This window comes from Rutidosis leptorrhynchoides, chromosome 1, assembly GCF_046630445.1.
Source record: "Rutidosis leptorrhynchoides isolate AG116_Rl617_1_P2 chromosome 1, CSIRO_AGI_Rlap_v1, whole genome shotgun sequence".
NCBI lineage: Eukaryota > Viridiplantae > Streptophyta > Magnoliopsida > Asterales > Asteraceae > Rutidosis > Rutidosis leptorrhynchoides.
In genome coordinates this window covers 551,338,082-551,354,127 of record NC_092333.1, presented here as the reverse complement: position 1 = coordinate 551,354,127, position 16,046 = coordinate 551,338,082, and the positions used below count along the sequence as shown (strand labels likewise).

At 31.2% G+C, this 16,046-nt stretch overlaps 1 non-coding gene across 1 annotated transcript; it reads left to right on the top strand.

The window, feature by feature from the left end:
- Positions 1-454: 454 nt before the first annotated feature.
- Positions 455-561, top strand: LOC139887177 (small nucleolar RNA R71). The gene has a single exon (XR_011773018.1). It is a non-coding gene; the product is annotated as a small nucleolar RNA R71 (small nucleolar RNA).
- The last annotated feature ends 15,485 nt before the right edge of the window (positions 562-16,046 follow it).

The following is a 16,046-nucleotide window of genomic DNA, read 5'->3' as shown; positions in this document are numbered from 1 at the left end:
GTTTTGATTTCGATTAAAGTTTGGCCTTGGCGGTTGATAATTATTTTGATAATTATTTCCCGGCCTTTGGTTCAAGTAGGAAACATTCTCACGTTGTTCCATCGTTTGTTCAATGTGACAATCTTTCGTTAAGTGTGGTCCACCGTATTGCTCACAACTGATTCGTATTGCGTGAATATCTTTAGTCATCTTTTCCATTCGTCTCTCGAAAGCATCTATTTTTGCAGAAACGGAATCAAAGTCATGGCTAGAATCGGCTCTAGCCGCTTTAGATGAACGAAAGATATCTTTTTCTTGATGCCACTCATGCGAGTGGGATGCTGTGTTATCAATGATTTTGTGAGCTTCGGTTGCGGTATTCTTCATAATGGAACCACCAGCTGCTGTGTCGATGTCTTTTCGTGTAGCAACGTCGACACCTTGGTAGAATATTTGTACTATTTGATAAGTGTCTAAACCGTGTTGAGGACATCCTCTCAATACCTTTTCGAATCTTGTCCACGCTTCATATAATGTTTCATTTGGCTTTTGCGCGAACGAAACAATTTCTCCTTGAAGTCTTACGGCTTTAGATGCCGGAAAGAATCTTTTAAGAAATTTCTCAACTAAAACATCCCATGGGTCAAACGCTCCTTCAGGTAACGATTCTAACCAATCTTTGGCTTCTCCCTTTAAAGTCCAGGGAAACAACATGAGATAGATCTGTTCATCCTCAACTTCTCTGATTTTAAATAGAGTACAGATCCTATTAAAGGTTCGAAGATGTTCTTTTGGATCTTCTTTTGGCGTACCACTATATTGGCATTGATTAGTTACCATGTGTAGGATTTGTCCTTTGATTTCATAATCTGGCGCATTAATGTCTGGCTTAATAATGGTGTGTCCTTGGCCCGTGCGTGTGGCTCTCATTCGGTCTTCCATACTTAGAGGTTCCGTTATTTTCATATTTGAATTTGTTGAATACGAATCACTAGAAGATTCTGATTTAACGATTTGTGGTTCAGGAGGAATGATTATAGGTTCAGGATCTTGGAATTGTCCATGAATATCCTCCGGGTTCTCAATTGTGAGGTCGGGTTCAAAAAATGGATTATCGAAAATTTGAATTGGAATACTTGGTCGACTTGATGATGATTCTAAAGAAAAATCAACGGCGACAATATTGGCTAGATGTCTTGATCGATTACAAGTGGTGAACGTATGAAAGGTGGTGAACGTTTTGCTCGGTGCATTCACTGAATATCCTATTAGTTATAAAAATAAAAATAAAATTATATAAGTTATCAAATTAATAGACTTTTCTGATTTTACCCACGTTTCGAATAGCCAATAGATGCAGCAGGTAGCCAGGACCCTTTAAATCGGAAGCCCACAACTCGCCACTAACAAATCCAACTATTACTACGAACCAGAAAATTTTGGATGTCTATCAATTTAACAGCTTAAAATAATTTTTCGTCGAAATTTTGAAGATAAAATATATGTCCTAAAAACTAGAGCGTCGAGAAATAAGAGGAAGAAAAAGAGTGCGTCGAAAAACATTGAAAAATAAAAAATCGAAAAATAATAATAAGAAAGTAAAGCGTCGAAACTTAAAAGTCTAAAAACTAAATATTAAAAGTTACGTCTAAAGGAATTAAAGCTTAAAAGGAATTCTATATCCAAAACGGCAATAACTTAATAGGCACTAAAATCTATTAAATATTAAAGCGATAAGCAACGTCGTAAAATTCTAAAGCGCCTAAATCTTAATCTAAAGAAAAAGCACTTAAGGGATTTTACGGCAAATCCTAAGAATCTAGAAATATAAATTAACTACGGCAAAAACTAATCTTTAAACTAATTACGAACGAAAAATATACAAATTACGAATAAACGATAAAAATATAAAATTTATAAAAAGAAATAAAAAAATTAAAAAATTACTTATTTTTATAAAAATATTATTTTTATACTATTATTTTATAAAAGTATTAATTTATATAATTAATAATAATATTAAAACTTAATATTACTAATTATAAATTAAAACTAAAAACTAAATACTAATTAAATAAATCAAAACCTAATTAGGTTAATAATAATTAATTAAATTATTAAAACCCTAATCAGCAATTAATGCGTACAAGGTTGCAGATGTCAGACAGCTCCGCGAGTGCGGATGCTTGATGCCCAAAAGTCTCCGCGACTGCGAAGTTTGCAGATTCAGATTTCGTGCAGGCCAAATTCGTGCAGGTTCAGTTTTCTTTTTTCTTTTTAAAAAAAATAAAATAAACTTATATTTTAAAAATTAGAAATAAAACTAAAAATACTTTTTAATTTTATATATATTAAACAAACTCTTAAAAATATATTTTTTTATATTTTTTTCTTTTTTTAATATATTTTTTAAAAAATATAGCGTTTTACCGCTCCCCGGCAGCGGCGGCAAAAACTTAATGTGCGAGCGATGGTATACGAAATACTATTATATTTTATAACGAAATACTATGAAATATGATACAAGTTTTAATTAATTTATGGGATATACCTAAACCTTGCTACAACACTATAGGCAGTGTACCTAATCGTAGAGTAGTGTAGTTTTAATAAGTCCGGTTCGTTCCACAGGGAGCTAGTGATAACGTACTATATTTTTATAAACTATATTTGTATAAAATATATATAATTATATAAGTAGTAATAATATTATATAAAAGGAGGGTTTTCCCGTTTAATGACCGGTTTGTCGATTTTATATTTTAATCGTAAAGATAAATGACGATAATATAAATGACAGAATTTAAATTGCGATAAAATAAATTGCAGTAATTAAAATGACTATAAATAAAGGTACGATGAAATGTGAAATAAAAGTATTTTGCTTATTTAAACTTCCGTAATCATGATATTTGACGTTTTGATTAATTGTTACCCGGGTTAATTGTCCGTAGTCCTGGTTTATTTAATACCTATCTGGTTTTTGTCCATAATAGTCCATCGGTCATAATTATAAAATGCTCGTCAAATTAACCTTATTCTCGAAATCAAATATTCCAACTAATTAGGGATTCGAACTGTAACAAGGATTTAATACTTTGTTAATAATTACACCAGGTTATCGACTGCGTGTAATCTAAGGTTTTAATACTTTGTTAACAATTACACTAATTATCCTTGTATGTAATCCACCCCTGTTTTACTTAGTCCATGATACATTAATTTATTCACTTGGACATAATGAATAATTAATTACCCAATCCAATTGATTAATTAAATGATTGTAAACGATGTCGTATAAACGTCACTAAATAGGACATGCATAATCATTTAATAATTATTAGATTAACTAATTTGAAGATAGGTTCGACAGATTCCAATGAGTTGTCGCTCAATTAGACAATACCCCCCATCTATTAATAGTCCATAGTCCAATGTCCACAAGTGTCGGTCTTTTGTCCAAACCCGAATTATGGTACAAAATCCAATAACCCCATCTTAATATTTAGCCCAACATCACGATTACTTCGGCTCAAATAAGCATAATAATAACTTAGTTACGAGACATTAATTTAAAAAAAGAAGAACATAGCTTACAATGATTATTTATCGCGTAGCGTTACACGGACAGAGTTCCGACTTAAAACCCGTAAAACATTCTTACAATAACCTTATTATTATTAACTTAAAATAAAAATTATATTATATTATATATATATATATATATATATATATATATATATATATATATATATATATATATATATATATATATATATATATATATATATATACATACATATATATATACGTTACATAGAAAGGAAAAGAAAAAGATGTGTCGAATTCGAGCAGAATGCGTGAGCTTTTATAGGCCCACTTTGAACTGTACTGCTCCGCGAGTGCGGTACTTTTGTGCCTTACAGCTCCGCGAGTGCGGAGCTTCGGATTCCAGCTCACCAAATTGAGTTAAACGTGGGCTGCTGAATATTATAATATATAATATAATAATATATAATTTTATATAATTATATATATATTATATTATATTCTTGTGCATAGTTGACTTGTACTTTTAGCTCCGTTGAGTCGTACGTTGATAGTTGGTTCATGTCTCGGTTCCGAATTTTCGAACGCCTTTTCGTACGCTTAGATATCTTGTACTTTACGTTTCGCGGCTTGTACTCTTGTCATTTTTAGGCGTTTCTCATCAATAAATTGAACCACTTGGATTGTATCTTGTACATTTGAGCTTTTTGGTCATTTACGTCTTCAAATCGTCGTTTTCTTCTTTTGTCTTCGCACTTATTTATTTAAACGATTATTACATAAAAATAGAACAATAGTAACTAAAAGCTTTACATATTGGAAGGATATTGATACTCAATATATGTTCATTTAGAGCACTATCACCAGGTGTTTATATATTGTATGAATGATTTTCTAGCAGTGAGCAGACCTGCACAGATTGTTTTCGAAATATGAGTATCTTGTGGTCTATTATATTATTGGAAATGATTGTTTTTGATAAACTAATGAACTCACCAACCTTTTGGTTGACACTTTAAAGCATGTTTATTCTCAGGTATGAAAGAAATCTTTCGATGTGTATTTGCTCATTTTAGAGATATTACTTGGAGTCATTCATGACATATTTCAAAAGACGTTGCATTCGAGTCGTTGAGTTCATCAAGATTATTATTAAGTCAATTATAGTTGGATATATTATGAAACGGTATGCATGTCTGTCAACTTTCGATGTGATGAAAGTTTGTCTTTTAAAAACGAATGCAATATTTGTAAAATGTATCATATAGAGGTCAAGTACCTCGCGATGTAACCAAATGTAATGTATTCGTCCTTATGGTTTAGGACGGGTCATCACATGTGGTATCAGAGCGGTGGTCTTAGTGAACCAGGTCTGCATTAGTGTGTTTAACTGATAGTCGTTAGGATGAATTAGTGAGTCTGGACTTCGACCGTGTCTGCATGTCAAATGTTTTGCTTATCATTTTTGTCGAAAATTACCTGCTTATCATTTTTAGTCTAGACACATCTTACTGCATTGATTGCATGAATAGTGTATAGACAAAATTGATATCTTAGCGTATCTGTTACTGTAAACTTTGCCTGAAATATTCCGTAAATTCTTCCGTAATCTACGAAATCTTTTGTTCTATATCTATAGATATTCTATGTATTTAGAATATCATCCGACATCCGAAAATCATTTCATATCGAAAATCCTTTATCTAACCGTGCAAGATGAATTTTGCAACCAGCTCAAGTTCCTCGGATTCCGACAGCTATTCCAATATGGATTTCCACTCGAGCTCCAAAAGCAGTGTGACCGGAATGGATCAACCAATCAGCCATCATCAATTCTGGATGAATTGGGGATGAGTTCGTAATCTACTTAATCATTGGAGACAAGAAAAAGGCGATCCTTTCCATCCACCAAAATTTCCCTCTTGGTGAAGAACCTGAAGCACTTACCGGCGAACCTGTTCGAGACACCATTTTCTCTCTTATTTCCAGAGTATCTCGTCATGATAATATACAATCTCAAATTCTAGATCTTATTCATCCACTCTTCCGAACCGACAATCATCCCAGAGTAATCGAAGAAGTCAACGAGCTTCGCACTCGAGTAATAGCTTTGGAGAATATGGTGCAATATTTACCAGCTTCAGCAGCACCACCAGCACCAGTAATACCACCAACAACAACATCCGCATCACATGACTCAACATCGCAATCTATACCTCGAGCATAATCTTCGTTTCACATCTTCATTTCCATCGGTTATCTTCGTTCTACGTATCGTTCTACATCATTTATCTTCGTTCCTCATGATGATTATGTAATCTCTAATGTTTTAGAGATTATATACTCTAGTTCTAACCGTAAAGCAAATGAGATTAATATCATATTAACTCATTAAATCCATGATTACATCGGAAGAAAATATATATGTATATATGTTTTCTTAAAGATTGTAATTAAAAATTCTTTTGTACAAACTGTTAATGGTGAAAATATTTTAACGGGTAGGTAATACCTGAGGAATATTTAGATCTCACATTAACATGTTACACTTACCCCACACATATGGGATTGGGTTTTGTTGTTGTTGTTGTTATTGTTGTTGTTGTTGTTGTTGTTGTTGTTGTTGTTGTTGTATTAACATGTTACACTGTACATTCTTCAAATCCGATTCAGCAGTCATTTACTATCCTATATACAACCACAGATATACGTATTCGTTCACCAAAGAATAACCATTTTCATTCCAAATCAATTTCATATACGAGTTTCTACCAATCAAAATCCAAGTCAAGATTTGACAAGTGGCATAATGAAGAAAATAATGAATAAAATAAATTTGATTAGTAACCAATTAATTAACTACGTAAAATTTCTTCATCATCTTCTGATCTTAAATAAATTTAAATTCTAAGATTATATATGGGACTATTGGACTATTAACTGTGGACTACTAACATTGGACAATTAAAAGATATTAAAATATTGATTATAACATACTAGACTAAACATCTCTTCGAGTTTGCCACTTGATTTCATCTTAAACATTATTTGTATCTTGATGATTACAATCTGCGTTCAAACCTTTCATGATTCTTGAAAACACCTCAATCGAGAGGATGAATCAACCGCACTTCATCTATGGAAGAAAAGATTGATGCATATAATTATGCACCTGAAAACACTCGGAACCTGAATAAACGTTTAACACGTATCTGTGCTAGCTCCTTTGGCATTGCTATTACCGAGAATAACATTTCAATTCTTTTTCAAATTAGCCAATTTTGTCACAGCTCCAGCAAATCAACTTCGACTTTCATTCGGATTAGCCTTATTATAACCTTGATATATAAGTCTGCCCTTCATCGTCGTTACCGGAGAACCGTTTATATCCCACCACATTGACAGTAAACTTACCAGCAATTTCATTATTCATTGACTCAAGTCTCTCCGAAGAACCATTACATTTGTTCATTAAAACCTTATCATATACTCATCCACATCTTATAACGAGAATTACTACATCAATTACCGAAAATTAGCAATCAGCATTTTGAAATCTCGCAGCATGTCTACATCAACAGTTATATGTATACATATAACCATTATCTCTTAGAATTATGATCTTCCATTCTGAAACTCTGAAAAGCACCCAGTCTACGAATCAAAACTCCAAATTTTGAAAATTGCTGATGAAGCAGCAAAAACTGTAAACTACCTTAACCATCAGAAGTTGATGATAAAGAATAGTATGTTGGAAAAACTCAGAAAAGTTGGAACTGGAAAACGAATTGAGCAAACCATAAAGGAGGCCGTGGACAAATCACAAAGGTTAAATTTGCCTTCAAAGAATCCAAATGATTCAGTATCTGCTGAAGTCGTTAACAAATACCTTGCTCCTAACTCTAAACTTTTATGAACAAATCTTCATCATCATCCATCTATATTAAAAATTCTAAGATATTATCGTATCTTTCATTATAAATATCCCCAATATTTCTGAAGATATCTTCATAAATATTCTTGTCCGATATTAATTATCTCTTCGCGCTATCTGTGTCACATTACAAAAGAAACTGTTTTAGTTTCTAAAGTCTAAAAACTTCGAGTTTAAAGTATGAATGTTTTTGAGGTAGTGTTGAGAATTGAAGCATGAGTTAGTATAATATAATGACACTTGATCAACGTGATTATATTACAGTAAGTCATGCTGAGTTCCTAATGGAATATGATGATTCACAGATCATAACGTCATCATGTGCCATGTTACACGACTCTTACATTCTATCTTACCTCTAAACATATCAAGAACATATTATCTTGATAGTTCTATATTTTCCCTTGAATTCAGGAAATCAACCGTGACTACGTCACCGGTTAAGGCGAACCTGCATTTAATCATTTCACTCTTTTGTGATAGCTTCACTCGTACTCTTCACATAAATGAATCGTTTTATTCATATTACTCACTAATGATAAAAACTCGAATTTCTAGCTCGTATGCGTCATGAAAACATACTTATTGTCAGTCATGACCATCCTAATCAAATTTCGGGACGAAATTTCTTTAACGGGTAGGTACTGTGACCACCCGGAAATTTTCGACCAAATTTAAACTTAAAATTATTTCGACACGATAAGCAAAGTCTGTAATATGAGGTCTCAAAAACTTTGAACTGTGTTCATGTATTCATTTGACTTTCGACCATTCTCAACGATTCACGAACAACTATATGTAAATAGATATGTGTGTGTATATATATATATAGATATAATAATTGGAAATATAATTTGAAATATTATATGTTATTGTTATTAAAATTAATTATGTAAAATAAAATAAGATATTATAATAATTATTATTTAACGCATAACTATATATAAATAAAGTATATTAAAAATAAATATTAAATGATTGTAATACTCGTTGGACGTTTCGTTTATTATTTAGAGAAGTTTAATTTTAACCTTATGTGATTTTAAAATAAACGGTGATCCGAAAATGAGTTCTATAAATTTTAGGCTTACTAAAAATGTATTTAGGATCTAGTTATTAAATTTTAGCACTTTTTATATTTTACCCAGGATCGAGCGCGGACAGTTGATTTAATTTCTATTTAATAAATTAATGACCAATTTTATACCATAATGACCTAAATAAATAAAGATAATTATTATAAAAATATGGGATTTTTCTGAATAATTTTATCCACCACTGATTAACAACGAAGTACGAAATTCAGTCCGTGAAAGGGAAATTAAATCAATAATGTAAGGCGGCTAACTGAATTGATATTATGGAGATTACTGTACTTTCACATGTCCCTTAACTTTCTCAATTATTGTTATATTATTAAGTTATTAATCATTATATATATAGGAATATGTTATGCATATATACATAGACACACCATTACTTCTTCTTCCTCATATCACCGAGAACACCATCACTCTCTTCACTAAATGCACCCATTCTTGATCAACCATCTCAGGCCACCCTAAATCGGCCACTTCACCTTGATCACCACAACCACCCCATGGCCACCTCACGAGCCACCACCATGAACCTATTTTTCTTGTCCCTGTCGACCATGAGCCACCGACCACCATGCTCCGCCACTTTGCTCTACCGTGTGTAACCGAGAATCAACACCTTGATCACCTTCGGACCACTATCACAAACCCATTTCTTACTTCCTGTTTCTATTCGTGATCATCACCACGACCCAACAAATCACCATCTTCAACCACCGTCTCTTATATTTATATATAAATGCAGTGAATGATACTTATAGGTAATTATCTATCTAGTTCTATCTATATATATATGTATTTGAAATGCATACTTGAGAAACCACTCCATAACAAACCCGTCACCACCTGCCACCATCGAAACCCACCCCTATAGCATCACTTTCCACCACCATCAAAACCACTCGCGTATTACTGCTAATATATTATCTGGGTTTTTGGTTCAGGTGAAACCCACAAACTCGTGATAAGACCCATCATCAACGAACACCATCTTCAACTTCAAAACATCATGATTTGTTGCTACTGTAGTAACAGTCTTAAACACCACGATCACCACTAAACCCTCACCACTATCGTTTTTATTCACAATCAAGAACCACACAATTACTTTTGCTTCTATCTTTATGTTTCAGATATCGATCAACCTCACCATCTTCAACGGATTATTTATTTACGCTGTTATATTTTTTTCTTGTTCATTCACCAAACTGCTCTTTGTTCTCGTTCTGTTCAATTAGCCTAACCAAACCCTCATTCATCGAAAACATATTGTTATGAGAAAACTTATTTTGTTTTCTTTTGCGTGTCTGTTTCTTAACACACGCTTTTCCTCTTTATTTTTTGGCTGACAAATAAACCAAAGATCCACTTAATTATTTGGTAGGGTTGCCTTACTGGATTCCATGATTTATATACCAAAGAATTAATCAAACCTATCTGCTTTTGGATTGATTTACTAGTTGGGCTGCTGCAGTCCCTTAAACCCTATTAACAATCCATATTTCTAATTGCTAGTGGGCCGTGACCCAACTCATTATCTGTTGGGCTGGGAACCAAACTCTGTTTAGCTGTTATTGAAACGAGAACCATAAATGATGATGATGATAATATAATTATGATAATGATGCATGTTGACGAGGAAGTATAATGACGATTCAAATCACAAACATATTATTGATATAAGTTGATGAAATGGTGATGTTTGTTAATAATGATGATGATAACCGAATGGATAATCGAGTTATATATGGTTGAGGTTGATTCTATAATAATATATATACTTTGAGTTGTGATCGAGTCTGAGACATGTACACGGGTCACGACACGTATTAATTAATTCGAATATAATATATTAAATTATTGAACTGTTAACTATAAAGGGGCATATTCGATTTCGATCATTCAACCATATAATGTAGTTTCAATTACTTGTGTCTATTTCATAAAACAGTTATTAAATGATGATGTTAATCATAATATGACGATAATAATTAAATAATAATGATGGCTTGATGTTATGATGATGAGGAGATGATAATAAGAATGAGGTTGATTATGATGATGGTTATAGCAAAATGATAATGATGATAATTAGTATATGATTATGGGTATGATTAAGATTATGGTTATGGTATGATGCTCGAATGATGATCATGAAACGCGTACATGAATGATGGAGATAATGATAATGATAATGGTATAAATTCAATTATTATTATTATTATTATTATTATTATTATTATTATTATTATTATTATTATTATTATTATTATTATTATTATTATTATTAGTATTAGTATTAGTAAAATTATTAGTAAAATTATTATTATAATTATTAGTATCATTATTTTTATCATTATTATTATTAACATCATTATTAGTATTATCAATATTAAAATTAGTATTATTATTAACATTAGTAAAACTACTATTTTTATAGTTATTATATTCATTTTCATTAAAATTAAAATTATTTTTATTATTATTTTTATCAAAAATTATTATTATTAATATTATCACTATAATCCTTATTGAAATTATTAATATTAATACTAATACGATTATCATTATCTTTATAATTATAATTATTATTATTGAAATTATTTTAACAAAAGTTTAACATATTAACATTAATGATTTACCTTTTAAATTTACATTAGTGATATATATTAATCACTTCAAATATTGAAAACAAATATATATAAGTTAAATATTAGTATAATATATATCTATATATATAACATTTGAAGTAACGAATATATTGATAATTTAAATAAGTAATATATTATAAATTTAATATATAAAAATTTGTTTAATTGTTATTATATGTGTTAATATATATATAAATGATATAGGTTCGTGAATCCGAGGCCATCCCTGCATTGTTCAGTTGCGTCGTATGCATATTTTTACTACAAAATATCGTATTGTGAGTTTTCATTACTCCCCTTTTAAATGCTTTTGCAATATATATTTTTGGGACTGAGAATACATGCGCAACTTTTATAAATGTTTCACGAAATAGACACAAGTACTTAAAAATATTCTACGATTGAGTTACGAGTACACCAGATATCACCCCTTTATAGTCTGGTAATCTAAGAATTAGGGAACCGAGCCCCTAATTGACGCGAATCCTAAAGATAGATCTATGGGCACTCACAAGCCCCAGTCAGAGAATTTAAACTGCTTTAGTACTTCGAAATAGGTATACAACCGCCAGCTTTAAAAGATATGATCAGTTTGTGAGGTGTACACAACCATCATATTTAAAAGAGTGGCCTGTTTGTATGCTTTTGCATGACCGTGCGGAATGCCGGTATGCGGGGGATATTCTATATGCATTTTTTTAAGGTCAATTACCAGGTGTTAATATATCGTATGAATGATTTTCCAGCAGTGAGCAGACCTGCACAGATTGTTTTCGAAATATGATTATCTTGTGGTCTATTATATTATTGGAAATGATTATTTTTGATAAACTAATGAACTCACCAACCTTTTGGTTGACACTTTAAAGCATGTTTATTCTCAGGTATGAAAGAAATCTTCCGCTGTGCATTTGCTCATTTTAGAGATATTACTTGGAGTCATTCATGACATATTTCAAAAGACGTTGCATTCGAGTTGTTGAATTTATCAAGATTATTATTAAGTCAATTATAGTTGGATATATTATGAAATGGTATGCATGCCTGTCAACTTTCGATGTGATGAAAGTTTGTCTTTTAAAAACGAATGCAATGTTTGTAAAATGTATCATATAGAGGTCAAGTTCCTCGCGATGTAACCAAATGTAATGTATTCGTCCTTATGGATTAGGCCGGGTCATCACACCAAACGGCCTGCCAGCCGTTTGCAGGCAAATTTTGTGCTTATTTAAAGGCTTTTTGTCATCCAATTTCAACACACCTCTTTTCACTCTCTCACTACAATACACTTTCTCTCACTAGAGCTTTCATGGCCTTCTCACCTCCGAGCGGAAAATTAAGTACCCGAAGATGAACGCCGAAGATTGTAATAGAAGCGGGCTAGAGGATGTCAGCACTTGTAATGGTCCAGATCTTGTCGGTGAACGCTTTCCTTAATTTAATGAAGTTATCTTGTTATCTTAAGTTGCTTTCATCTTGCATGCTTATCTGTCTGTTACAAATATTTATTATATGTTGAATACTTTATCTAAGACTTATCATACTGTTATGCTGAAACCTTGACGGTTTAGAAGTTTAATTTACGAACCACCCTTTCCGCTTATTCACGTGGCTATAACCTAGTATTAGGACCTGATCAACCCTAGGATACAAGGTAAGTAGTTATGTGTGCTTAACGTCACAATAGGGATATAGTACCTACGTACGAATAACCAATTATTCGTCAAAGAAGAGCTGCCCATTTAGGTTGTGATTAGAGTCAGCAACATAGAGTTCAGTGAACACTATCTTGCTCAAGAGCATGATTCGCGTCAGAAGCAATGTTCTTGAGATGTTGTAAGATGATCCGGGGTTGAATAAGTGATCGCAAAGGAGAGACCTCTAATCCAATTAGCAGTACCTTAGAATATCTAAGATTGCACATCTGTTAATGTTAAGGCATAGCATAGTGTTAAGTGGTGGAATATTGCTTTAGTTAGACCAATTAGGATTAAGAAAAGCTGAGACTTTCCTTTATGGGTATACCACTTTGTTCATGTACCTAGGATTCTATCCATAAGGTCGTTTAAACCCTTTAGGTTAACGTTGGGAGTAGGGATATTCGTCTTAGCCAGAATCTTCAAGGCCTAAACTCTTAGTGACAAATCAGTTAGGTTCATAGCCCAGTTGATTGAGGTTTAGTGTTTATCCTAGGAAGTTAAACTCTTGTGATAATTCCCCTTCGGAATTCTATTCTCCATACCTATCTATCTGTATCTTTATAAGTTCAATTACTGTTTTATTTAGTTAATCTTAATCTATCACCTCTTGTCACTAGGGTTAACTATATAGGCACTTTTATCCCACGTTACTGAGCAAACATACAAAAATACGAACCTGAGTTATATTTACCACTTACTAGTTAAAAGGAAGACAAGTAGGTGAGTTATAGCTAGGAAACCCCAGCTAAATATAAATAATAAAACCATTACTCTCTTGTGGTAGCTAATCCTGACGTGTTGCAACCTAACAACACCGCATAAATAAAACCGTCCGTTTTGGCCATATCACCTGGCACATCATAGATTTTAACAAAAATATTCAATGTCAGTTAGTGGCTAGGAACAACCGCACAACGTCTGCAAATTTCAGAGGCATCCACATAAAAAAGATATCTTAAACGTGTGGTAGTTTAGCACAAATTTTAGGAACCTACTAGGTATTTTATATAACGACCCTCATTTTCTCCATTTATGTTTCTACTATTCTACTATTAGGACCTTTGTACTATTACGACCCTCATTTTCTCCATTTCTGTTTCTACTGGTCTACTATTAGGACCTTTGTACTCATAAACTTTATTTAACAAAACGTTGATTAAATAGTAATTTTTGATCAATACTTCATGTCGATTAAAGTTTATGTATTATGTGATATTTTATATATATAAACTATATATAATAATTTAAATGTGATAATAATATAAATCGAAAACTAATGAGAAGTAAATAAAAAATAAAGAAAAAGACATGGACAAATATGTAAAATGATTAAATAAAATGTATTTTTAAATAAAAGTAACTTTAAATATATATATATATATATATATATATATATATATATATATATATATATATATATATATATATATATATATATATATATATATATATATATATATATATATATATATATAAAATTAATAATAATAAGCCGAATTATATAAAAAAATAATAATAATAATAATGTATATATAAAGAAAATCGGCTATATATATATATATATATATATAAAGAAACTTGATCACTAAGCAAATCTTAATCCTAATCCTAATCTAGTTCTAAGACTTTAAGCTAATCCAAATTCTTGATCACGAAGTCATCTCCTAGAAATCCTAATGTGTTCATGACTCTAAAACTCAACTATAAAAAGATCACTTGGGCTCTCATAACCCCTCACAAAATAAACTCACAAAACCTTCTCCTCCTTATTGATTTCATTCGACAATTCACCTCTTGAAACAGCCCACCTGCAGTCGACACTCAAACTCACCCTTAACAGCCCTCTTTTAGTTGACATCCATCACCTCAAGACAACCTCCTAATCGCCACCCAAAACAGTCCTAAAACCACCATCCTGCTGCACTTTTTCTGATGTTACAAACCGCCACCAACAGCCCTTCTTCCTTCAAGGTTTCGACACCCAAACAGACCCAAGAAGCTTGCTCGTTTGGTCCATTGTTGCTACAATTTTTTGCCTATTTCTGCTGGTTCTTGCGTGACAAAACAGACCCAAAAACCCTTCAGTTTGGGTCTAGTTTTTCTGCTGGATTTCTGTTTCCTGTTTCGATTCATATTCATCATCTTTTCTTGGTCTTAACTCATAAGGTATACCTAGACCCTAATGATTAATCATAATTATAAATTTGTGTGATTAAGATTGTTAATATTGAATAAGTAATATGATATGAGAATTATAAACTTGAATATGATTAATGAATAAAAGGTTGTGATTTTATGTACATGAATAAAGATTAGTGTTAATATTTTTGAAAGTGGATTAGTAAAATTAATGATAAAGACACACATGCATGCATGCATACGTATGTATGTACATGTATATAGTGTTGGTATATGCGTGTGTATATATATGTGTATATATACATGCGTGTATATGTATGTGTATGTATGTATGCATATGTACGTGTGTGTATGTATGAGTGTGTGTGTATGTGTAGGTTTATGAAATTGATAAAACACATAATGAAAAGTAATATAAGAATATATATGTATTGTGCATATGAATATATGTATATGTATTATAGGTGATTATAAGAGCTGATAAGTCATAGTATGTATGTATTTATATGTATCACTTTTGACTTAAATATATGTAACACATACATAGAATATATACATATATATCATATAGTTATGAACATATACATGTATAATAATAAAGAATATATGTATGTATCATGTAGGTGACTATATGTATGTAACACGTATAAAGATCATATTGTATCTGTATGCGAAATATGATAAGATTATATATAGAAGGTTGATTAAGTAAAAGATAATTAAAGGATAATAATATTATTACTATAACTTGTAATCCTATCTATATGGTAACACCTTAATTACACTAAGTTATATTATCATATATGTATATGTATGTGTGTGTATATATATATATATATATATATATATATATATATATATATATATATATATATATATATATATATATATATATATATATATATAATTATTAAGTACATTGATAGTATATTAATAAGTTGTATTTATACATCTATAATGTGAAGGTTATGATTAAAGATAACGTAAAAAGTCTACA